Below are 1,171 nucleotides of genomic sequence, written 5' to 3' on the forward strand. Positions count from 1 at the left end.
TGTATCCCTCTATCTCTCTCTGCCCCACCCCCGTCATCTCTCCCCACTCTCTCTTTGTTCCATGTCCCTCTCTTTTCTTCTCTCTGTCGTCTACCAGTCAAACAACTATTCAACCTGCCATATTTACAACACACTGGTACAATCATTGAAACCCTCTGGCATGAAAAGAAGCGATGTTATGAGACATCACAGGTGAATGTTATTTCAATTTCTGGTTCATTCTTCGCTCCATGGCTGTCTATAAAACGAATATAAATATTACGCGCCTTGCAGTTCAAGATTGATCAAAAGACAAGGCTATGAGTAATCCAAAACGGCGCCTGTACATTTAACTCTTGGAAACGCAGGCTATTCGTCCTTTACAGACAGCCAGTTTTGTCATCTTATTTTTCAGCATCACAAAGTTGCCTAGAACCCCGCTCCTATCTAAGTTATTTGCATTTTAAAAAACCCACTAAACTGAGTAGAAATGAATTGTGAAATCAATTAACTACAGTTTGATTTTAGATACTATGATGGGTTTGCTGGGCTTTCATAGTTTAGTTGTTGTTGTTTTTTATTGTAGCTGTGCACCAGCTGAACTTTGTTTGTTTGAGTAAAGAGATCACATCGAATCGATACAGTAACAGTCGTTTAGTGCTGGGGAAAAAAGTAAGACAGACAAACAGAAGCAAGAGAAAGAAAGTAAAGAAATAAGACCTACCAGAGGCGTCCTCCAACCACCCGCCCAGCTGAACTGGCGCGCCGCGAATAAAGAGTTAAATTTCATAGCTTGCGTTCATCATAAAAAAGAAGAAGAATTCACTCTTCAAAAACACCCGTGACTTCCATCGCTCTTCAGATCATTCAGCTGAGACGTCTCATGTCTCCAAACACAGAGACAAACTGGCATAGAGGAAGGTCGGAACAGAAGATCAAAAAGATAGATAGATAGACAGACAGATAGGGCCGCAATGAGAATACAGAATTGAGCAATAAGAAAAATTTGTTTTAATGCCTTTGTGGAGAGCAAGGAAAATATAACAGGCCTAATGCAAGGATGTAAAGACTCTTCGTCTTCTTCTTCTTCTTTTTCTTCTTCTTCTTTTTCTTCTTCTTCTTCTTCTTCTTCTTCTTCTTCTTCTTCTTCTTCTTCTTCTTCTTCTTCTTCTTCTTCTTCTTCTTCTTCTTC

The sequence above is a fragment of the Aplysia californica genome, unplaced genomic scaffold (genome assembly GCF_000002075.1).
Source record: "Aplysia californica isolate F4 #8 unplaced genomic scaffold, AplCal3.0 scaffold00064, whole genome shotgun sequence".
NCBI classification, from domain to species: domain Eukaryota; kingdom Metazoa; phylum Mollusca; class Gastropoda; order Aplysiida; family Aplysiidae; genus Aplysia; species Aplysia californica.